This window comes from Schistocerca nitens, chromosome 8, assembly GCF_023898315.1.
Source record: "Schistocerca nitens isolate TAMUIC-IGC-003100 chromosome 8, iqSchNite1.1, whole genome shotgun sequence".
NCBI lineage: Eukaryota > Metazoa > Arthropoda > Insecta > Orthoptera > Acrididae > Schistocerca > Schistocerca nitens.
In genome coordinates, this window is record NC_064621.1 from 230,456,668 (window position 1) to 230,482,471 (window position 25,804).

The window sequence follows — 25,804 nt, forward strand, 5'->3', positions numbered from 1 at the left end:
ACCGAGTTAAACTAAACTATTTTTAAAGCTAACGTATATTAATATTTTTCACTTTTTCGTCTTTTTTGTTAACAGACAAATAATAAAATCCTTATATGTCAATACTCTGACGGAAGAAGTTGCAAAAGAAAAAAAAATTAATGTGGAGTAACGAAATTTTGGGAATAGCTTTGTCTATGTAATACATTTAAGTGATGAACACTGCAAGATCACAGCAGCCGTACCAGATGTGAAGTGCTGATACACTAATAACCGGTGTAGCCGCCTGAATGTTGACTGCAACCATGCAGACGTGCATGCATTGAATTGTGTAGGTACCGGATGTCAGTTTGCGGGATGGAGTTCCACACCTATTGCATTTGATAGGTCAGTATAAGGACGGATAATGCTGATTGCGGGTAGGACTGGAGTTGACCGATGATGTCCCGTATGTGGCTCGATTGGAGTCGGAGCTGATTATGGAAAAGGCCAAGAACATGTCGACAATATGTAGAGCATGTAGGGTTAAAACAGCGGTATATGGACAAGCGTTATCTTGTTGGAAATACCACCTGGAATGCTGTACACGAATAACAGCACAACAGGCTGAATCACCAGACTGGCGTGCAAATTGGCTGTCATACTAAACCACATCCCAGACCATAACCCCAGGTGTAGGCCCAGTGCGCACGCAGAGAAGTTAATTGCAGTCTCTCAGCTTGCCCCTTTCTAACCAACACACACCCATGACTGACCTTTGAGGCAGACCTTTTCATTAGAAAACACAACAGGCCTCCTGCCTGCCCTCCAATGACCGATTGGTTGACACCGCTGAAGTCGTAAATGACGGTGGTTTGCGGTCAGTGGAATGCACGCAACAGGGTGTCTGTCTCTGAGCTGTCCTAGAAGTAATCGATTTGTAACAGGGCCAGTGCCGCCAGCAATCATGTACAGTGGCTACATTCCTGCCAAATCTTTCCGTTACTGCAGAAGGAACATCCAGCTTCTTGTAGCCCTACTAAACGACCTACCTCAAACTCAGTGACGTGTTGATAATGGCGTCTTTGTCGCCTTAAAGGCATTCTTGACTACCATGCGTCACCAAGTCCGATCTCAGAGGTAAGTAACGTTTAAGACCGTTACAGAGTATATTTAAAGCAAACCTAATTTGAATCCTCCCTGCGACTGATGTGACATTTGAATAATCATTTTTCAGATGTAGAAACACACCAACCAACTTTCGTTTAACCCGGCGTGAATGAGGTGATAAATAGTTGCACCAGCTATGAGGCAGGTATGAGATACCCGAAACTTTGATGACGAATTTTTGATACTATAATCATTAATTAAGTATTTTTTACTTGGGATATTAATAAATGTGTCTATTAAATAAGATGAGTAAGTAAAATACTATATACAAGATATACAACCTTTTGTTGGGTGAAATAACGAAGTGCATATATTTTCTCAGAGAAAGCACACGTTTCAGAAGTTTAACATATTTTTCGTAAAAATTCGAACAAAATTACAGTTTCTTTGATTAATTAACATAATGATATCATCTTCTAATTATAAAACAGAAAAGAAAATAAAACATATCATGAGATCAATTAGGTCAGCACCAACTTTACACCAACAAATCAGCAAATTCTTCGCACATAAGAATCGCGTGCTCCATACATATTGGCTTCTCACATTTCGAACAAAAGTGTTTTGTTTCCCTGTATTCTTTTTTTCAGTACAGTCACCACATCTGACATATCTACCAGATTTTTTTTTTTTTTTTTTTTAACTGACGATGAGGTTTTTCCCAGTTGAACAAGAATCTTCTTTCGATTTTCCCTTGGAGAACTTATGTTTTCTTGTCTAATGCGAAGACTGTCATTCAACAGATTCAAACCAAAATTACGAATAAAATCGCGGCGCTTCATGCGTGTTGCGTCACTCATGTTTTTTTTCTGTAGACTGTGACGGCATTTATAGCAGCCATATTGAATATACAATAAAAAATTGTCGTAGGCCAACGTCTGCTGTTGCGGGCAACATCATAAGTGGTACTCAGTTCATCTGCGACATCGACACCGGCTTTAGTTGCATTGTAATAAGTAATCATTTCCCGTTTTCTTTTATCACCTGTCGATTGGTCCATGTTTTTATCATGGTTTAAAGTTGACATAAGCAGCACACCTTTATTTATTCAGGTATGTACGACACTAATGCAACGTCATTCTGGAACCCAAATAGAGAACTATGTATTTCTGTTCCTTTTTTGAAAATCTCAAGTACACTTGTCTTGTTTCTACGGTCGGTGCCACAGAATCAATGATTGTTCTCCTAAGAGATGGGTCATAAGAGGGTAACTAGTAAACCAACTGTCGAACGTGAAATACCAATTTGTTTTTCTTATTGGCTCTACTAAACAATTTACAATGTCATATGCTTTATTACTAAGCTGGTAAGGTCCAGGTGGTTGTTTTCCCGAGTATACTTCCAGTTTGAGGATATAGAATGTCTTCCCAGCTACAAGTGCAAATATTTTTAAGCCGTATTTGGCTGGTTTGTTTGGCATGTATATACGGAAAGGACATCTCATTCGGAAGGATAACAGCATCTCATCAATAGTAAGATTCACAGACGGCACGTAGTGTTGTTGAATATTTTCAACAGAATTGTGAAAAATGTCTCTTATAGCAGCCAGATTGTCAGTGTTTTTCCTTTCGTTCCGGATGTTCTTAACATCGAATCTCACACAATTTTGGAGAACGTAAAAGCTCTGCAGTGGCACTGTAGTCCGATAGATTGCATCTCCAGTTCCATCTGTACGCCACAAATCGTTCAAGTTTTGACTATTTGAGCGGTTTAGGCCCACTATATGCAAAAGTCCCATAAATACCTTCAAATCCTCCAAAGCTGTATGGATCATGCGGTAATGCTTTTTATTTTCTGCATATTTTCCCCTGATATTTCTTATTTAATTATTTGTATTTGTAAGTACAGTATTTAACATACCGGTACTGTTTGTTATAAAAAGACTCCAACAATCAGTCTCTGTTTTTCAGCACCTTTTACGCGTGGAGAATTGGTAATAATATTGTCTGAACGAATACGAAAACTTTGACTGCGACAATCCTTCATCCATTTGGTACCACCTTTGGACGTATAAAGAATCCCACGAACCTAACCTCAGGTGACTGACTAGGAGCCGCTAACGCAGATGTTGACTCTTCCGAATTATACAGAATACCCTCTTGCCCCGAATCACTTTCTTCACTTCTTTGAGAAACTTTGTCAATCTCTTCTTTGCTCTCGTTGTCACAGGAACCATCATTTGAACAGTCTTCTAAAACATCTCTTAGTTCCTGTACCCGATGTTCATTTTCTTCATTAGACATCTTGCGAACTATATTATTCAAAAATATATTATTCAAAAATAAATCAAAGAATACTATAAATAACTATGTATCTCAGAAACTTAGTGACAGCTCAAAAATGAAACACCGACTACGAGGCCAGGTGCGACGTACCCTAGCCACCTTTGCCCACCATTCCCTCTCACGTTGGCGCAGCAATAAACTCAGCACCGCCTCTTTTGCCCCCCCCCCCCTCCCTTACCATCAGCTATTGTGACAGTAAGATTTGTGTGGCAAATAAGACATTCTATAATGAGCACTTCAAAACACCTCGGGTATGACATTCCCGACCACACTCACGCCAGCTTAGTAAGTCCTTCGCCGCCCGGAGTGGCCGTGCGGTTCTAGGCGCTACAGTCTGGAACCGAGCGACCGCTACGGTCGCAGGTTCGAATCCTGCCTTGGGCATGGATGTGTGTGATGTCCTTAGGTTAGTTAGGTTTAAGTAGTTCTAAGTTCCAGGCCTCTAATAACCTCAGAAGTTAAGTCGCATAGTGCTCAGAGCCATTTGAACCAATACGTCCTTCGTTTTCTGACAGTGTATTATGTAGTATATGTGCTAGACGCGCGTTTATGCAGGTGCGTCACACAACGTATCAGTAAGTCCTGGTTGTGCAGTCAAGATAGACAGTTGCTATGTTCATCTTTGCCACTTGTGAATTTGTGAGACGCTCGTAGTCTTTGTACCTTAGCGATCTGTGTTCGACCCCTATATTATTATTTCATAAGTAAGCTGATTATCGTGAGTACGTTTGGTATCAAATAAATGTTTAAAGAATGAAAAAGTAAATTCGGCAGTGTAGTGCACACTTTACAGTACCAAAACTGGGAGGCGGAGCCACAGTCGGGTACACCACTGATGTGAGTGAAATGCAACATTCCTTATTTTTCTATTTATCTTGGGAATATGCAGGTTAGCAAATGTTACTTCAAAAATAACAGGAATATGATCTTGCCAGTATTCCAGATGCGTCCCGGGATGGCACAAAATATTTTCTGCAGTTGGAATACGCTGGTTTTACCTACTTTCCCAGACAATGATATGGAAGTTTGGCTATAAATCAATGAAAGTCACTTCTGGTGGTGAATGGCCGAAATAAAAAATTAGTAACACTAATTGTCGTAATACGTGACAATTATTCTCGCAGTTTGACTGATTTTAGACGTTAACACGCATACAGTATTTCGCGCCAAGTTAGGTCTGCAGGAGCACCGTTTGTTCGTCAGTAGCTAATGGCAGCACACCAGGAAGATCAAATACCTCCAGCCACATCGCTTTCAGTCATGTCACATTATTCACAAGCCATGCCTTATCGTCAACGGATTATTCGTAACGGCGCCATTGATCTTGTGGAAGAAGGGAATTCGATGGCGTCGGAGGCTGGGGCACGAAATGGCGTTCCTGAGTTCACTGCGCGCCTGTGAATAAAACGTTATGCAGATACAGGAAGATCAAGTAGGTTTGTGGGTACTGGACTTCGTCGTTTAACAACACATGCCCAGAAAAATGAACATGTCTACTCGTCGAAGCAAAATACTTTAATTAAACGAGTCGCTGTTTAAATATACCACAGGGTTTCTCTTGTTGGTGGGTACTGTTGGACGCCGGCTTCGGCAGGCCGGACTCCTTAGCAAAAGTGAGGCCATTAAAGAGATGCTTCGTGATGATCGCCGACTATACCGATTAGCATTTGTCGAGGACATTGTCAGTTGTGACTGGCGGTACGTGATATTTACCGAGGAATCGGTACTGTCCTCAGCGAATGATGATTCAGTAGGAACGTAAGGGCCACAAGATCCCAGATTCTAACCCAAATACGTCTGTGTGTCATGTGTCTACAACAGTATTGGGCTACGTGTCTTTCCGCTTTTGGAATGCTTCACAGGATAGATGGTAGTCTTGATGCTGCCAGTATAGCCATATTTCTGCGACATCTACTGTACCCATGGAGGACCAGTTCCCTACATTCGTGTCAACGATGGTGTTGCTGTTGGAAGCAAAAGAGAATGACATTTCTGTTATCCAATGGTCTCCTATGTGCAGAGATGAAACTACTGTACGAGAAAACTAGCCTGACCTCGCTCCAGGAACACGTGATGACCTTCGGAACGCCTCTGCAGTTGCCTGGGGGAAGCTGGTACGAAATGGCACTTTTGTTATCCACCTCATTGGTTCCCTTCCTTACAAGCTGCTGACAGCCATTGAAGTTTGTTACCTTCTCTTAAGGATTCGAAAGAGAAAGGTAATCTTTGTAGCTGGTCAAGCTAGGACACAATTCTGCTGTGGTAAGCGGCTGAGCACAGTAGCTGAACATTTATTAGTTTACACAGGTATACAGAAAATTCGTACCTTCTTTTTCTTAAAACATTAAAACCAATAATCCTTAAAATATTGAAAGCATGGAAGTTAATTCAGCATATTTGAAGACAATTTTTTAAATTCTAAATTACCCAAAATTTCCTTTCCCTCTAACTTTAGAGCCAATAACTTTTAAAAAATTACAATGCACCAAGGTATGTAGAACAACCACTACAGTTCTAGACTGCCCAAGTTCCTTTTTTGTTTAAACATTAAAACCAATAACTTTAAAAATTTGAAAACATCCAAGGTATTCTTTCGAAACTAAATTAGCTTAAGTTCACAAACTCTTCCACGTTAGTGCACCATAACTGGCCAGCCGGCCGAAGTGGCCGTGCGGTTAAAGGCGCTGCAGTCTGGAACCGCAAGACCGCTACGGTCGCAGGTTCGAATCCTGCCTCGGGCATGGATGTTTGTGATGTCCTTAGCTTAGTTAGGTTTAACTAGTTCTAAGTTCTAGGGGACTGATGACCTCAGATGTTAAGTCCCATAGTGCTCAGAGCCATTTGAACCATTTATTACAATATCTGTCCTCCTCTACAGATTGCGCCCTCTACGGCTCTCTCTAGTACCGTAGAAGTCATTCCCTGATGTCTTAACAAATGTCCTATCATCTTGTTCTCTCTCCTCGTCAATGTTTTCAACATATTCCTTTCCTCTCCGATTCTGCACAGAACATCTTCATTCCTTACCTTATCAGGCTACCTAATCTTCAACATTCGTCTGCAGCACCACATCTCAAACGCTTCGATTCTCTCCTGTTCCGGTTTCCCACAGCCCATGTCTCACTACCGTACAATGCTGTACTCCATACGTATATTCTCGGAAATTTATTCCTCAAATTAAGGCCTGTGTTTGATGTTAGTAGACTTCTCTTGGCCAGGCATGCCCTTTGTGGTGTGCTTTTGATGTCCTATCTCCGCCCGGCATTGGTTATTTTGCTGCCTAGATAGTAGAATTTCTTAGCTTCGTCTACTTCCTGATCATCCATCCTGATGATAAGTTTCTTCTCACTGTTCTCATTTGTGCTACTTCTCATTACTTTCGTCTTTCTTCGATTTACTCCCAATCCAGATTCTGTACTCATTAGACTGTCCATTCCATTCGGCACATCACGCAATTCTTCTTCACTTTCACTCAGGATAGCAACATCACTGCGAATCGTATTACTGAAATCCTTTCACCTTGTATATTAATTCCATAACTGCTGCTTCAATGTACAGATTGTACAGTAAGGGCGAAGACTGCATCCCTGTCTTAAACCCTTTTTAATCCGAGCATTTCTCTCCCGATGCTGCACTCTTATTACTCCCTCTTAGCTTCTGTACATATTGTATATTATCCGTCTCTACCCATAGCTTACACCTATTTCTCTCAGAATTTCGAACATCTTGCACCATTTTACATTGTCGAATTCTTTTTCCAGGTCAACAAATCCTATGAACGTGTCTTGATTTTTCTTTAGTCTTGCTTCCATTAACCGCAACGTCAGAATTGCTTTTCTGGTGTCTTAACCTTTCCTAAAGCCAAACAGATCGTCGTCTAACACATCCTCAATTTTCTTTTCCATTCCTCTGTATATTATTCTTGTCAGCAACTTGGATGTTTGAGCTGTTAAGCCGACTGTACGATAATTCTCGCGCTTGTCAGCTATTGCAGTTTTCGGAATTGTGTGGATGGTATTTTTCCGAAAGTGAGACGGTATACTCACACATTCCATACCCCAACGTGAAGAGTCGTTTCGTTGCCGTTTCACCCAATGATTATAGAAATTCTGTTGGAATGTTATCTATCCGTTCTGCCTTATTTGATCTTAAGTCCTCCAAAGCTCTCTTAAATTCTGATTCTAATACTGGATCCCCTAGTTGTTCTAAATCGACTCCTGTTTCTTATTGTATCATATCAGACAAATCTTCCCCATCATAGAGGCCTTTAATGTACTCTTTCCACCTATCCGCTCTCTTCCCTACATTTAAGAATAGAATTCCGCCTGCACTCCTATTGTTACCACGCTTTCTTGTAATTTCACCGAAGGTTGTTTTGACTTTCCTATACGCTGAGTCAGTCCTTCCGACAATCATTTCTTTTTCGACTTCTTCATTTTTTCATGCAGCCATTTCGTCTTAGCTATTTATTTTATTCCTCAGCTACTTGTAGTTCTGTATTCTTGAATTTCCCTGAACCATTTTTCACTTCCTTCGTGCCGGCCGCGGTGGCCGTGCGGTTCTGGCGCTGCAGTCCGGAACCGCAGGACTGCTACGGTCGCAGGTTCGAATCCTGCCTCGGGCATGGGTGTGTGTGATGTCCTTAGGTTAGTTAGGTTTAAGTAGTTCTAAGTTCTAGGGGACTTATGACCTAAGATGTTGAGTTCCATAGTGCTCAGAGCCATTTGAACCATTTGAACTTCCTCTGTTCATAGATCAGCTGAAGCACTTCTTCTGTTACCCGTGGTTTCTTCGCAGAATCAACAACAAAATTTAATTACAATTCACTGAAGCATAACAGGCTCTAATTCGGCCGCTCACAAATCAAACTTTCATCAGTGTCAGATACATCAGTACATGGCTCACTTTAATACAGTCCCAAACTCTATCAGTCTTAACCAACTTTAGATTCGCGCTGTCTCTTGAACATGAGGCAATTTGGAACCATACAGTTAAACTTTGATGGGACTGTAATAGCTTTGCAATCGTAGAAATTAATTAACTTTCTTGCATGCAAATTTCGGGCATTGGAACCTGAGACCAGGTGTCCTCAATCACAAAGGATTCTGAAGCCGACGCCACTTCTCTAGAATATCATGCACATAGTTCAACATGATTTACACACCCCGGAAGGTCTACAACAGAAAGACATCCGATTAGCCCAGATGTACATGGAAATTTGCAGAACACCGACAGGGCACAATTTCGTGACACTACAGTCAACGCTAAGCGCAACTCGCTCTTCAGCGCAACATTTATCCTGGAGGAAACTGAAAAAATTGTACCGAGACTTGCTAACCGAAAACAGTTTAATTTAGAGGATGAACTTGCACGCGACCGAAGTCGATCCTAGACGGACGAAATACTGTTCCAGCCCAGGCTAATCACCCAGTTCAGATTCAAAACTAAGTGCCAACGATCACCAAAATCGGTCGGAGTGCGAGGCACTAGTTCCGATGAGATACACTCCCCGCCATCCGCCGACTAAACAGCAACCTCCGGGACACTGACCCATCACTCGGATGACACTGCAGCACTTCCCGCGCTTCCAGTCTACGCCTAGCATGATCAACCAACAAGAAGCATGAATTTACTCATAACCCACGCCAGAGTAGCGAAACAAACTGCCAAAACTGCACCTCATATCGGACAGTAACGAGAGGAGGAGGAAAGATCACTGTCTGCAATTACACCGGTGCCAGGGACAGGAAACCCGGTCGCCGGAGGCCACAAGGCAGAAGAGACGCTGGTTACACAAAATTATTATTTAATGATTAACCCTTCCACGAACTTAACTTGCAATTATGCTCGATCAGGCAGTACACGACCTCCGATGGCAAGGATCCACACATCTGACTGCGCACGCGTCGCCAGCGTACCCAACACGCCACGGTCACGCGACCACACGCTCTGTCACCGGAGTCCACGCCTTCTCTGCAACGTTCACGGGTAGTGACCGCTCCTTCATGTGAGGTGTCTCCTTTTTAAACTCCAGTGTTGAAACGGAGGATTTAAAGAAGCTTGTTAACGTCCCACCAAGGCGAAATGAACAGCAACTACTCGTGGGGCGATTCTGTATACAACCAACACGCGGAGAGCTCTTCCGTCAACTCGACCCGCTCGTTACACACAACCGACATATATCACGTGGCGACTCGGTACAACCGACCACGCCTGCTTCGCGCTGGAGAACCACTGTCCTCCAGTGTCCACTACACTCTGTCTGCGCGCAACGCCCCTACTTCCGCGCCACCACACGAGGTTACAACCGGTCAAAGATCTCACTTCCTCCATAGCAGTTTCCCGGAAGCAAAAACGCAGATATAGATACCAGAGGGAAAAGACAACCAAGCAGCCACTTAATGACAGACAACATATCAAACAAACATGTCAGGGGAAGAAAAGGAAAACCAATGCAATCTAAACACAAGGTGTAGCACGAGTCGATACACGGCTCAAGAGCGCTGACGCCAGAAACCCATACGGTCGAATGCATGCATCGCGAAAATCATACGGCCGTAACAAAGTTGAAGACCTTTGGATGGCATGTTAAGTGGTAAAGAATCAAGCCGTGAACAGTTGATTCTATTAATTTTGTGATGTAACGCAAAAAAATTACTAAGCGACATACGAACCGAATTTGATCGCCGGGCCTACTACACCTCTGAATGTGCCAATTTTTGTCGTTTTATCTCTGTATCTTCTTACTTTTTCGTTATTACTTCTGTGTGGATGTCGCACCTACAGCGGGTGGCCAGTCCCCAGACCGACACATGTTGAGCTACTGTGCCGGCTGCCAGTGATTTATGAATGCATTATGCTATAGCTTCTGAAATTTAGATATTATTTACAGCTCTTGAATGCATATGAACAAATGAATCGCTTTTATTGGGTCAGCAATGTCACGAATGACGCGAATGACGTGAATTCGAATCGAGAACAGCTGCCAACATGAGTAACGCAGAAGTAAATATCCTCGGAGTCGTGAAGCAACTTAAATCACCTAATAAAAGCAAGTCTAAAAAATGGCACTGAGCACTATGGGACTTAACATCTATGGTCATCAGTCCCCTAGAACTTAGAACTACTTAAACCTAACTAACCTAAGGACATCACACAACACCTAGTCATCACGAGGCAGAGAAAATCCCTGACCCTGCCGGGAATCGAACCCGGGAACCCGGGCGCGGGAAGCGAGAACGCTACCGCACGACCACGAGCTGCGGACTAAAAGCAAGTCACCTGGTCCAGACTGTATATCAATTAGGTTCCTTTCGATGTATGCGGATGCATTAACTCCATACTTAACAATCATATACAACCGTTCTCTCGACGAAAGATCCCTACCGAAAGATTGGAAAGTTGGTAGTACGAGTAATCCACCAAATTACAGGCCCATATCGTTAACGTCGGTATGCAGCAAGACTTTGGAACATATGTTGTGTTCGAACATTACGAATTACCTCGAACAAAACGGTCTATTGACACACAGTCAAAATGGGATTAGAAAACATCGTTCCTGTGAAACACAACTAGCTCTTTATTCACATGGAGTGTTGAGTCCTATTGACAAGTGATTTGAGATCTATTACGTATTTCTGGATTTCCAGCAAGCCTTTCACACTGTGCCACACAAACGTCTTGTAGTGAAATTGCGTGTTTATGGAATATCGTCTCAGTTATGTGACTGAATTTGTGATTTTCTGTCAGAGAGGTCACAGTTCGTAGTAATTCACGGAAAGTCATCGAGTGAAAGAGAAGTGATTTCTGGCGTTCCCCAAGGTAGTGTTATAGGCCCTTCGCTGTTCCCTATCTATATAAACGATTTGAGAGACAATCTGAGCAGCTGTCTTTGGCTGTTTGCAGAACACGCTGTCGTTTATCGACTAATAAAGTCATCATAAGATCAGGAAAAACTGCAAAACGATTTAGAAAAAATATCCGAATGGTGCGAAAAGTGGCAGTTGACGAAAAGTGTGAGGTCATTCGCATGAGTGCTAAAAGGAACTCAAATTTCGGTTACACGTTAAATCAGTCTAATCTAAAAGTCGTAAATTAAACTAAATATCTAGGTATTACAATTACGAACGACGAAAGACTGAATTTTACTGGCAGGACACTTAGAAAATGCAACAGGTCTACTGTGAAGATTGCCTACACTACGCTTCTCCGTCCTCTTATAGAATACTGCTGCGCGGTGCGGGATCCTTACCAGATAGGACTGGCTGAGAACATCGAAAAAGTTCAAAGAAAGGCAGCACGTTTTGTATTATCGCGAAGGATGGGAGAGAGTGTCACAGAAATGATACAGGATTTGGGCTGCACATCATTGAAAGAAAGGCGTTTTTCGTTGCGACGGATCTTCTCGCGAAATTCCGATCACCAACTTTCTCCTCCGAATGCGAAAATATTTTTTTGACATCAATCTACATAGGGAGGAACGATCACCATGATACAGTAAGGTAAATCAGAGCTCGTACGGAAAGATACAGGTGTTCATTCTTTCCCTGCGCTATACAAGATTAGAATAATAGAGAATGGTGAAGGTGGCTCGATGAACCGTCTGCCAGGCTCTTAGATATGATTTGCAGAGTATCTCTGTACATGTAGACGTAGACACAGCTTTCTTGCATGATTTTTGTGGGTGCGTACTTGTGTTAAGCATAAAAAAAGGGCTAATCCTTCTACTACACTCACCATTACAAAAGTTCTTTATTTTTGTGAACAAGTCTGTACACACCTTTATGTGACTGGCTTCTGCAGAACGCCGCGGTTAATTCAAATTTCAGCCAGACATTTTTGTGACGTCAAATGTACACCTATTTAATAACTATTTACATCATATAATCATAGGCGGAAGACTGGTGAAGATGTACTGAATAATCTGGACGGTAATGCTACATGCGCAGTAAGGAAGCACTCCTTTAAATTAGAGATTACTACTCAGCAGCGCCCTCTTTTGGAGAACAAAACAATAACTGGTCCAGCAACTAGTATACGAGCAATGGAGGGCTCCAGGTTTGGATTTTTCACGCTATGAATTTTGTAGACTATGAAGAAATATCAATCGAAACAAGTTTGCTTCTACCAGTCACAGTTTATTTTATGTTCACTATGTTTTTAAAACGTTTAAGTGAATATAATCGTGTGTATTTATGTGAAATAATACGATATGTATGTGTTGTTTTACAGTTTCGGGGTAAACTGTGTCACTGCCTGCAGATAGCCCCATACTATCTTTCATGTAGGGTTTTACACCACATGTACTTTCCAGACACTGAAGAGAGGTGTTGCTCTGCTTCCATGAACAGAGCACTGGTCGGTGCTGCAGGCATCGTTCCGAAGGGATTACAAAGCAGCGGTACTGTATCCGTATGGTTTACGAGCGCTGATTTGATTTCATTGTAATCGCAAAATGGATAGTAATTTATTTGAGATCGCTACAGCGGTCGTTACATAGTATTTTTTTAATTTATTTCTTTATTTTTGCTTGGGTTGCAAGGGTCACACAGCCAACAACGGTTGCAGAGTGCCAAAGAAACATAATCGCAGAAAAGCAGAGTAGCACAAAATTACGAAGTTAGCATACAAACACACTCTTGTAGAAAAATAAAACGGCAATTAGACATACACCAGAGAGACGGTGGCAGTGATGATAATGACACTGGTGCAGAATTACAAACAGCACTATACAGCAACATTATGACAAACATCCATATGATCTTAAAGTAAAAGGCAAAACACTGTACGTTACAGTGTACTTTGGCAAGATGTATGCCAGACGAAGCTGGTCAACTAAGGGCGTCCGTACGCTATTTTGTAGGGAGTTGGGGGGACGGGGGGGGGGGGGGCTAGGCCTGGGGTATCGAGTATTTTTAACATTTTGAAAAACGAGAAGCGAATTGTAAATTGGCATAAATTTGGGCAACAGCGACTTCTTGAAAGAAAAACACCTGACTACACTATTTCTATATCTCAGAGCTAGGAGAGTGAGAGGGGGGGGGGGGGTGAGGCGGTCCGCCCTTGCTTCTCGGTGTATGGACCATGTGACCAACGGATGGTGAAAAAAGTTTATAATATATATGTGACTATACGTGGACAGTCATCGCTGAACGCTACTAAATACCATTTAGCACCTTCATGCTCCTATGGTGAAAGGCTTGCCCCAAACTACACCATAACCAACCGTCATCACTGACATTGCGTTGCAGAAGACAACGAAAGTCACTTAAGGAGGGCAGGACGTCAAACGGGTCGACTTGGGGCAGGAGACGCACCAGAGGGCATTTTAATTTCTTACAACTTTGTCAGCATGACCAGGAAGGATTCAAGATTCACATTCATAAGAATGGAAGTTCAAAAACATTACCAATTTTTTTTTACAAGTGAAATTTCATAATCTTTTCACTTACTATTGGCTGCATTTGTTGCTGTAGGTACACTTTTCTAGATAAGTAAGATAGATTCTTCGATGAATTTTGCACAGCATACAAACCATACTTACAGTTGTATTAAACTCTAGAATTTATTTAATTTATGGAAAAATGAATGAGCTGTTACATTTTAAACTTCATGTTTAGAAGAAATTCAAATTTTATAAGTACTTATCTCAACTGTTACCACAGATTTTAATAGATTTGGAAAATTCTAGAGTTTTGCATTAAGGAGTTTCTATTTAACAAGCAGTGCCAAATTCGTGGAAGAATCTCACTTACTTCTGAAGAAAAGTGTACCTTTAGCAATAAATGAAGGCAATAGTAAGTGAAAAAATTATGAAATTTCGCATGTAAAAGAAATTTACTTCCTTATGCTTTTTAGCTTTTACTGCTACGAGTGTGAATCCTGAATCCTTCCTGGTCATGCTGACAAAGTTTTATGAATTTATTTGTCAAAGTATAGACAGTGGAATTTAAAATGTCCTGTCGTGTGTCTCCTGCTCCAAGTCGGCCCGTTTGACGTCCTACCCCCCTTAAGAAAACTGCCTGACGGAAAGGTGAAGCACCCAACAGAGGAGGACGAAGAAAAAGCAATAAAACTCCAGAAGTTGAGAGGATGTGTGACGCTATTTCATTTACGACAAAAGCAAGTGAATTTTCATAAAGAACGTAGCAGTATGAGCACAGTCATCAAAGTGACTTGCACTGCTTGTGGCCAGTATGTACCCACTGATTCCGTTGGGAACGGTTTCGTAAAGCCATTGTACTCTCTTCTAGAATAATGTAACTGGCCCCTGATATCGGGGACAATGGGACGTAGTTGACGTGTCAGTTGGTGCCACACACGTGCTGTCGGATTTGATCTGGGTATCTTGCTGGACACGGGAGTAGGTCAACATCACCCAGACGGTTTGAATAAATGTGAGATGTACGGACGAGCATAATCCTGTTGTAAAATGGCCCCATGACACTGTCTCATGGGAGGGAACAAATGAGGAAGTTGAATGTCCACAACGTACAGTTGTGCCGTTAGGGGCCTCTCATTCACTCCGAGATGTGACCTGAGACGTATCCTCACACCATGACGCCTCTCCTCAGGTGGCTTCCACACTCGCCGACGATGGTATCCGTGGTAGTGCAGTACCGTGATGCATCGCATAAGACAATGCTACGCCATTCGTCAGCAGTCCATGATTCCCGGATACAGAACCACTCCCAATGCAGACGGTAATTCCCTAATCTGGCTGCTGCTATTCTCCGTCCAGTAGTATAGGATAATGCAGAAAGCTTCAGGGAGTGTTACTTCAATTACTTGTTCTGAGGTGACAGTCGTAGGTGTGAAAGGGTTACGATGTGTATGGTCATGAAAACGGAATTCTGCCTTCCGGTAGTAGGACGGTGTCGAACGGAAACTAGACGGGCCGGCCAAATCGAAAATCACAATGACGACCAATTTTTTGTACATGGCTGCACGTTCAGAGACCGTGAATAGTTACAATTAAAAGAAAACAGCCCTCGGTCACTAATTTTTAACGATTTAACTGGGTTTCAACACTGCTAGGAGTGTCTTCCTTAGAAGTTAAACCAAAGTATGGTCTATATCATAGTCACAGAATTACGACTAAAAACGTGTGATACAAATTATGACTAAAAACGTATGATACAAATTATAAGTCCGTTTACAACCTGCATCACGCAAGTAACGAGCAGCCCTTAGTAGCTCGCCATCACAGTTTTTTTATCTTCAATATATTAGTGAGTAATGCCCTTTTGCCATATTTATAATTTTATAAATGACATATAAGTACTGCCAATTTTTCTCGATAATTCCGTACTTATAATTTGTATCATCGTTTTTAGTCATAATTCTGTCACCATGATATAGATCATCCATTGGTTTAAATTCTGAGGAAGACACCCCTAGCAGTGTTGAAATCCGGTTAATTCGTTAAAAATTAGTGACCGAGAGCTGTTTTCTTTTATTTGTAAATATGACGACCCTTTCAGACGCTGTCAGGTGCTGATAACGCAGTCTCACATGAGTACGCGTTCTTTCCGTGTCCTTTGCAGTGATCACTCAACATGCGACGCTATTAAAGATCATTTTACACCCTAAAACAACACTAAACACGAACAAATGTCACGTATCTAGCGGTCATTGTACCGGTGACAGAGTAATGTAATTATAATAATTCACAGTATACATGTCATACAAGGTTCAGATTGATTCTTCGGGAGAGTAACACTGGGGAAGAAGAAATCAGGAGGTAGAAGTATTGACACTATTATATGTTGTTGTTGTTGTCTTCAGTCCTGAGACTGGTTTGATGCAGCTCTCCATGCTACTCAATCCTGTGCAAGCTTCTTCATCTCCCAGTACTTACTGCAACCTACATCCTTCTGAATCTGCTTAGTGTATTCATCTCTTCGTCTCCCTCTACGATTTTTACCCTCCACGCTGCCCTCCAATGCTAATTTAGTGATCCCTTGATGCCTCAGAACATGTCCTACCAACCGGTCCCTTCTTTTTGTCAAGTTGTGCCACAAACTCCTCTTCTCCCCAATTCTATTCAATACCTCCTCATTAGTTATGTGATCTACCCATCTAATCTTCAGCATTCTTCTGTAGCACCACATTTCGAAAGCTACTATTCTCTTCTTGTCCAAACTATTTATCGTCCATGTTTCACTTCCATACATGGCTACACTCCATACAAATACTTTCATAAACGACTTCCTGGCACTTAAATCTATACTCGCTGTTAACACTATTATATATATTCGTGGAAGTATGGTAACTGGTACCTCTGGAACAGTTTTGACGGAGTGAACAAGTAGTGTAATACGGAACGCATTTTCATGAATGCAGAAGGTGAGTGTGAAATGGGCGAGCTATTACGAGCAGCGTAGTATTTGAATTATTCCAGTTAGTAATAAAACGATGCAAACGTTTGTCACCTTAGTCTCTAACGGCCATGTTAGAAGCTGCTGTTACTGGAAAAGAACGAATATTTGAGGAAACAGTGGCTCCAAAATTGTGCAAACAGTCGACAGTGGAGATGAAAGTGAGAGCCCGAAAACTAAATTAAGTAGCGGGAAAAGATGGGCACTGGCGTGGATGGTCGAGAGGGATAAATGTCAAATGATGGGCTAGTTTCCTATCTTCTAATGCAGTACAAGGACTTTGGTAAATGGGTATACTCGAAAATGATGAGAGTGGTATGGCATTGTTAGAAACAGGTATCTTCCTACGCAGCGGCCCCTTTTCCTCCTCTTCACAGGTACAACTGATAGAATAGGTAATGTATCAGCGAAGAGCTGCGCGGTTCGTCACGGGATCGTTTAGTCGGAGCGAGAGCGTTACACACACGATCAACAAATTCCAGAGCCAGACACGCCAAGAGAGCGTTGTGCATCACGAAGAGGTTTATAACCGAAATATCGAGAGAGCTATTCCTGGAAAGAGTCTTACAACATGCTAGTGGCGTTCAACAGTAATGTAACTTTTTTTTTTCTAAGATAAGGTTGCTTTATTCAGGATCCCAGAACACTGTATTATTAGTCACTCTTTTGGCGACAAATCCCAATTTCTCAACATAATCTCCCCTCAATGAGAGAGCCTTACACCACCTTACTGGGAGGGCCTCTACGCCTACATGGTGCTACACTACTCGTCGAGTCCGCAGCTCGTGATCTAGTGGCTAGCGTTGCAGTCTCTGGATCATAGAGTCTCTGGTCCGATTCCCAGCCGTGTCGGGGATTTTCTCCGCTCGGGGACTGGGCGTTTCTGTTGTCCGCATCATTTCATCATCATTCCTGAAAGTGGCGAGTATGGACTGTGTAAAGATTGAAACTTTGTACGGACGCCGATAACCGCGCAGTTGATCGCGACACAAACCAAAAATCATCATCATCAGCACCATCTACTGCTCGACGTCGAACCGTCTTGCTGCACCAATAACCACCCAAACATCCATGCGGAGTGCATACCTCATTGGACCAAACAGATGGAAATCGGATGATGCGAAGTCCAGACAGTAGGGTGAATGAGCAACGACAGTCCAATGAAGTTTTCTGAGCTCCTCTCCGGTGCGCAGATTCGTGTCAGGCCTTTCGCTGTCTTGAAGGAGCAGAATTTCGTTTGCATTTTTGAGGTGACGAATACGCTGAAAACGTTTCCTCAGTTTCCTGGCGGTAGCATAAGAGTTGATCGTTGCACCGTAAGGGAGAAAATGAAACAGGATAACTCTCTTCACAGCCCCAGAAGACCGTCATCAATACTTTACCAGATGAAGGTGAAGCTTTGAATTTTTTTTTCGGAGGAGAGGTGGTGTGGCGCCACTCCATGAATTGCCCTTTTGTTCCCAGTTCGAAGTCGTGAACCAAGCTTTCATCGCCTGTGACGATGTTCGATAAAAGATTATCACGATTAGCCTAGCAACGCGCAAGCAATCCCGCACGGATGGTCCTTGGTTGCTCTTTATGGTCTTCTGTTAGGCGGCGATGAACCCAGCGAGAACACTCCTTGCAGTCGACGAGTGTGCCATCACTACCAACAGAGACGTCCAGTTGAGCAGCGAGGTGTCTGAGTGTGATCGTCTCGAATGAGGGTGTTCACACGTTAAAATGTCACAGGAGTAAAAGGAATGTGCTGCCGGCCGGCACGAGGGATTTCGGGCAGATTTGCGTGACCTTGTTGTGTTGATGACATACACCTTGCCCAACGACTCACCGTGCTTCTGTTTGCCTGCAGGGCTCCGTAGACATTCAGCAAACACGTTTGAGTATCTGCGATGCTCTGGTTTTCCGTCAAAAGAAAACCAATAACAGCCCTCTGTTTGGAACGACCTCCCTTACAGATACCATTTTTAAATCTACTTCATGAAGCTGCAGCAGCTGAAGCGCGTATATTTCATGATGTCCCACAACGAATTCCGCATTTTTTCAATCAAAACTAGCCGACAAAAATATATGTTGCATTACTTATTTAACGCCCCTCTCATACATCTCATGAAATGTTGACGACGGGAAAATTCGGGAGGTTAGAGGTCATACAAAGACTTACCGAGAGTCATTCTTCCCATGCGCCGTCCACTACGCACCATTAGCTGTCTTGCTGAGTATGACGTTGATGTAGATGTGTGAATAGTATATGTTGAGATGACTGACTGTAAGGATGTGTGTATAGCATGGTGTCATGTTGTAAGGTGGCAACGGTCTTGCACCTTACATGAGTCCATTTATGGTGAGTGTAATCGCTTTGCAAGCACTTTAGGTAATCACTTCGCGAGCCCTTTAGGTCAATAAAAACGACTGACAGCATCGCTATCGCTTTGTAGATAAGTTTCTTGGAGTAATACTCTAAATTACGGTGTAGGAAATGTATGTGGAAACGCATCGGCACGCTGGCGATTTTGTGGAGATGCAGTATGCGAATCAGATCTCGGCTACCTCACTGGCTAGCCGCCGAAGGCCACAGCCTGACAGCACGAATGGTGAACTGGGAAAGTCCAGTATTCCGTGTAGAGAGGCCACAGTGGCCTCTGAGGGACACGCGGCTGCAGGTGTTCAAGTGTGCCGACCGGTGTGGCCGAGCGGTTCTAGGCGCTTCAGTCTGGAACCGCGTGACCGCTATAGTCGCAGGTTCGAATCCTGCCATGGGCATGGATGTGTGTGATGTCCTTAGGTTAGTTAGGTTTAAGTAGTTCTAAGTGACTGATGACCTGAGATGTTAATTCCCATAGTGCTCAGAGCCATTTGAACCATTTGTTTGTTCAAGTGTTTACCAATGCAGACCAGTGAACAGCTGGACGGGATTTCCTGTGCGTGCTCTCGCCTATGTCCCACTAATTTTACGCCTTCGAGTAACTCAAGTGGGGCAGGCCAGGAGTTCCGAATAACACAACTTTCAATGCAGGAGTCTGTGTTCGCTACGACGGGTAATCATGCCGGGAAAATCTCGAGTGGTCTCTTAGGAGAAAAATTCCAGTAAACGTGTTATTGCCCACAGCTGTGGTTCTTCCCAGCCGGCGTGGACAGAGTTTACTTGTGAAATTTTGTAGAAAGGGAAGAATTGTGGAAAAGAGTTCTATTCCCAGTCCGTACATTGGTCTGCACTGGCAAACTGGGTATTTTGAGAGCTTGTAGTGATGTAATTGTCTCGGTTAAAGTTGAGGTTGGTAAACAGAGATGAAGAGCGATCTTGCTCGACTCTCTGTAGAGGTCTTCCGTTCTGGGCTCTCGTACTGAGAGGACGTTAGCCAAGTCGTCTCCCATCTTGGTGCCTCGTTCTGAGAAGGCGTCAGCCGCGCCAGCTCTCTGCTGCCGGGAAGAATGTTGCAATTAGAGAAGTTTACCGACAGCGGTCTGTTGTCTGAGTATTGTAGGAGTTTACTTTCCGGGACGCCACACGCCGACCGCAGAGCCGCTTCATCGGAGAAATAGTTGGATCATGTGCAATTGCTGTTTCCACAGAGGTTTCACGATACTTTGGGATGTAGTGGTTCTTTGTACTTTACGTTTTGTGTCGATGTCAGTCGGTTAGCCAAGTTATAAGAGATCGCGTTTTGGACCGATTGTAACACAGTTCACTGCCAATGCCAGATAGGAGGGTGGTTTGTAAATTGTTCACTGTTTTATTCAGCTTTGATCCGAAGGTTATAATAAAATTATTGTGATTCAGTAGATCCTTTACTTTCAGTAGTTGGTCCTGAATTCTGCTTTATGCTTATTTTTTATTTTTGTGTATGTGTTTGATGTCTTTGAACATCCTTAGTGTTCGTGATCGTTCATGCTTGGAAGTAAAAATAGGTGTTCAAATTGTTCAAATGGCTCTAAACACTATGGGACTTGACATCTGAGGTCATCAGTCTCCTAAACGTAGAACTACTTAAACCTATCTAATCTAAGGACATCACACACATCCATGCTCGAGGCAGGATTCGAACATTCGACCGTAGCAGCAGGGCGGTTCCGGACTGAAGCGCCTAGAACCTCTCGGCCACAGCGACCGACAAAAGTAGGTGAGATTTATCGTCAACACTACCACCGCAGATTTATTAGGAGTGACAGGGCCACATTTAAATCTAACGCTATCCATTTTTGAGTACAGTTCCGCTCCCAATTTATCTATAAGTTGTTTGTCAGGGGGTGAACACACGCAAAATCCAGACAAGCAACGGGTGTGGTTTTACAATGTTTGTGTTGCATGATGATGTGTGTGTACCCTCCTGCTGCACCAAGGATATTGCCAGCGTTGACGTCCACATCCGACGGACGGATCACCATGAAACAGTTCACATGCCCTTACTACTTGACGGTTAATCAAGAGATGTGGAATTTTATCCAGGTGACTGGCGCAATGTCTTGTAATCTGGTGCGCGAGGGCACCAGCATATCCTCACGTTTCCAGCCAAATAATGGTGACGACAGTGTCTTCCATCACCTATATTCGAACCGGCTACCTCCTGATCGAGTGCCGCCGTACAGACGTGAACTAGCGAACTCTATTATGGAGCCCATGTACGAGTTCCCTCAGAAAAGAGCTCAGACGGTTCTCGGATAGATGGAGCACACGAATTTTTCTCACGGATGATACCTCGTCATTGTGCTGACAAGAAGAGCTTAAGGTGAAGGAAGTAAAATAAAAAAAACGGCCAAATCGTTTGTGATAAATGCCTTTTGATCCAGCTTTTGAAGCATCAAAAACACACGTCTTTTGAAGTTCTGTAATAGGTTTCAACCAGTATACTTTGCTTGTTTTAAGTCTAACCATAGCATATACAAACTCCGTCCATCGAGTGGTGGTCAGCTGTGGAACGCCTTCATGTGCTGGGAGTGCAACGTCGCTGGGGAACTCCTACTAACGTGTAGGAGATGTTATGCTTGCTGAAGCACATATGACACACTGAGACATCCTAAAGCACTGGACGGCTTCAGAATGTTTGCTATTCACTGTCGAAAACGTTTTACATGTACAGCCATTGTTTCAAATCTCTTAGCACAGCCGCCTCTATGTCCAGTCGCTTCTCTGTCACCTTGCTTTGCTGTCCCCATGGCTGTGAAAATACCTGAAGTTGCTTCCTGATCGGTAGTGACACACACAGAAACTCTTTAAAAAGAGGTGAAAAACGGACTGTGAGTAATATTTGTAAAACAGATCAGAAAGGAACCTATACGGCGTATTGCAGAAACATATTCTGAGTTCACAAGAATTTCTATGTCGAATACATAACGATCAAAGAATTTTTAGCAACTGTGATAGACCAATATATTGAAAAATCCGCCTCAATTGTGAAAATTTTCTGGTCTTTACCCAGGTTTCCCCCCCATGAACCATGGACCTTGCCGTTGGTGGGGAGGCTTGCGTGCCTCAGCGATACAGATGGCCGTACCGTAGGTGCAACCACAACGGAGGGGTATCTGTTGAGAGACCAGACAAACATGTGGTTCCTGAAGAGGGGCAGCAGCCTTTTCAGTAGTTGCAGGGGCAACAGTCTGGATGATTGACTGATCTGGCCTTGTAACATTAACCAAAACGGCCTTGCTGTGCTGGTACTGCGAACGGCTGAAAGCAAGGGGGAAACTACAGACGTAATTTTTCCCGAGGACATGCAGCTCTACACTTAAAGTAGTAAATTTAGGGAGTAAAATAACCGATGATGGTCGAAGTAGAGAGGATATAAAATGTAGACTGGCAATGGCAAGGAAAGCGTTTCTCAAGAAGAGAAATTTGTTAACATCGAGTATAGATTTAAGTGTCAGGAAGTCGTTTCTGAAAGTATTTGTATGGAGTGTAGCCATGTATGGAAGTGAGACATGGACGATAACTAGTTTGGACAAGAAGAGAATAGAAGCTTTCGAAATGTGGTGCTACAGAAGAATGCTGAAGATAAGGTGGGTAGATCACATAACTAATGAGGAGGTATTGAATAGGATTGGGGAGAAGAGAAGTTTGTGGCACAACTTGACTAAAAGAAGGGATCGGTTGGTAGGACATGTTTTGAGGCATCAAGGGATCACAACTTTAGCATTGGAGGGCAGCGTGGAGGGTAAAAATCGTAGAGGGAGACCAAGAGATCAATACACTAAGCAGATTCAGAAGGATGTAGGTTGCAGTAGGTACTGGGAGATGAAGAAGCTTGCACAGGATAGAGTAGCATGGAGAGCTGCATCAAACCAGTCTCAGGACTGAAGACCACAACAACAACAACCCAGGTTTCGTCTAGAATAATCTAGCCTTCCTCAGGAGCATAAAATTACTATAACGAGCCAGAGTAAGGCACAGTCAACATTAAAAATTGAAACCTATAGTACCGTGCTACCATGTCGAATTAAGACTACTTAACTGACGTCCAGCCCCGGCATCACCTCACCACGTGGTCGGTTGGCAGCGGCAACTACGTTGGCACTCAAAATAATAATGATCACATGTAAGGAGTCCATTTTCTGCTAGACGAATGCGTGTAGGGAAAATGGGACGATTTTGTGAAACGTGGTGTGCACACGTTGCTTCGTGAGTTTTTCTTCCAATTTCAAATGTTATCAATAATTAAAATACTTCGAGTGGTAAATGACAACTTCTCCACTTTCAGAATAAGTAGTTTTTGCAGATTAAATAATGGTACTGATTTTCAGTACAAAAATAGCAAACAAAATAACTATCAGATAGACTGCACGTTATGAATAGTTTAGTGCTGCAACATGAAAATTCGTAATGATAATAACAACAATAATAATAAGAAACAATTGCGCGTGGTTGGGTTAACGGTTTTTCCATCAAATTACAATGAAGAGCCTAAGAAACTGGTACACCAGCATACTATCGTGTAGTGCAACCGCGAGCACGCAGAAGTGGCATTCACTCGACTAATATCTGAAGTAGTGCTGGACGGAAGTGACACTATGAATCCTGCAGGGCTGTACATAAATCCGTAACAGTACGAGGGTGTGGAGGTCTCTTCTTAACAGTACGTTGCAACGCATCAATAATGTTCAAATCGAGGGGGGGGGGGGGAGGTTGAATGCCAGCGGAAGTGTTTAAACTAAGAACAGAGTTCCTGGAGCCACTCTGTAGCAGTTCTAGACGTGTTGGGTGTCGCATAGTCCTGCTGCAACTGTGCAATGCACAATGGACACGAATGTATGCAGCTGATCAGACAGAAATCTTACGTACGTGTCACATGTCAAAGTCGTGTCTAGACGTATCTGAGGTCCCATTTCACTCCAACTGCACTCGCTCCACACCAATATAGAGCCTCCACCAGCTTTAACAGTCCCTTGCTCACATACTGGGTCCATTGATTCGTCAGGTTTTGTCCATACATGTAGACGTGCATCTGTTTGACACAATTTGTAGCAAGACTCGTCCTACCAACCAGGCAACATGTTTCCAGTCATCAACAGTCCAATGTCGGAGTTGACGAGGCCAGCCGAGACGTACAGCTTTGCATCGTGCAGTCATCAAGTGTACATGACTGAACCTTTGGCTCCGAAAGCCCATATCGATGATGTTTCGTTGAATGGTTCGCACGCTGACAGTCGTTGTGGCTCAGCACTGAAACCTGCAGCAGTTTGCGGAAGGGCTGCACTTCTGGTCCCGTTGAACAACTGTCTTCAGTTCTTCAGTCGTCGTTGGTCCCGTTCTTCCAGGATCTTTTTCCGGCCGCAGCAATGATAGTGATCTGATGTTTTACCGGATTCCTGATATTCACGGTACACACGTGAAATAGTCGTACGGGAAAATCCCCACCTCATCCGTATCTCGGAGATGCTGTGTCCCATTGCTCGTGCGACGACTATAACACCACGTTCAAACACTTAAATCTCGATAACCTGCATTGTAGCCTCAGTAACGAATCTAACAACTGCGCCAGATACTTGTTGTCTTATATACGCGTTGCCGATCGCAGCTCCGTATTGTGTTGTTTACATATCTCTGTATTTGAATACACATGCCTATTGGCGCTTCATTGTGTAACTAAATACTAAAAAATGGTAAGTGTAAACTGAGTTTTTATTTTACCGGTTTTACTGCTTTTGTTCTTATTTTTTAAATAGCTTGTAGTTATTTATAATGTCAGTATAAGCATATCACCGAAATAAAATTTTTGCCCTACCATTTTGTTGTTTAATGTCTCGGACTACTTCTCAGAACAAGTTGATGTAGCTTTACAGATAACAGCGAAAAGTTTTACTTTCAGAGTAAGAGCTTCTGCATTATTGAGATGATCTGTATTATTGCTAACTTTTCCTGAATCTGCTTCGTTAGTCTCGCCCAAAGTTGAGGCTGCCCGCTGTAAAGCCTGTTACAGCAAGGAAAGCGCTCGCCGTCGGCCGAACATTTGCGAACTTTATACAGGGGAAATGCAGCGGAAGGCTCTCTGCAGGTGAAAAGCAGGATCCTATAGTGCTTAGACAGGCACTAAGATATAAGCCGACTAGCACCTGAGCAGTCTGCAATGGTCCTTTCTGAGAACAGAGGCTTTTTAACGGCACTCGCAACAGTTGATTATTCTGGTCAGCTACGTATTACTTTCGACGGCGTCAGTAGAATGGGGTAGGACATGTTTTGACGTCTGTAAGTAGTGGTTTTGGGGGAAAGCAGTTGGCTTTCTGGTTACCGATCGTGCTTGAATAAAATGTGACACCTAATAAATTTGACTAGGTTTTATTTATCTTAGTAGAAAGAGACCGAAACCTTCAAAAAAAATGGTTCAAATGGCTCTGAGCACTATGCGACTTAACTTCTGAGGTCATCAGTCGCCTAGAACTTAGAACTAATTAAACCTAACTAACCTAAGGACATCACACACATCCATGCCCGAGGCAGGATTCGAACCTGCGACCGCAGCGGTCCCTCGGCTCCAGACTGCAGCGCCTAGAACCGCACGGCCACTCCGGCCGGCGAAACCTTCC